This window comes from Calidris pugnax, unplaced genomic scaffold, assembly GCF_001431845.1.
Source record: "Calidris pugnax isolate Ruff unplaced genomic scaffold, ASM143184v1 scaffold269, whole genome shotgun sequence".
Taxonomy (NCBI): Eukaryota; Metazoa; Chordata; class Aves; order Charadriiformes; family Scolopacidae; genus Calidris; species Calidris pugnax.
The window spans coordinates 626,519-626,832 of NW_015091347.1; the positions used below are offsets into that span (position 1 = coordinate 626,519).

The 314-nt window shown below is 56.1% G+C and overlaps 1 protein-coding gene across 2 annotated transcripts in view; it reads right to left on the reverse strand.

Moving 5' to 3' along the window:
• FLI1 (Fli-1 proto-oncogene, ETS transcription factor) overlaps window positions 1-314 on the reverse strand; it is a 96,219-nt gene that overhangs the window by 84,603 nt on the left and 11,302 nt on the right. The window lies entirely within an intron of this gene.

A 314-nucleotide genomic window follows, 5' to 3' on the forward strand; every position in this document is an offset into this window, starting at 1 on the left:
AATACTCTCTTCTCCACTCCCCCTTCAAGCCTTACCACATGGCACGCTGCTGCAGCAACCAGAAAAGCAAGAGGTTAAAGGGAAGAGTGAAACGCATCCTTTTCAAAACCCAAATGGTTTCCTCTCTAGACAACACTCTCTACCAGCCCCGAAAAACAACGGGGGTGGGGGGGTGAGGGAAAGGACAGGCTGAGGATCCTAACCGCGAAAGGAAGGGGGGGGGGAGAAATACCCTCTGTCATCCAGGGACCTCACAGAGCATTTTGGTGACCGACAGGTCTTGGGCGGTGGGAGAGGCGGGGGGGGGCAGGGAG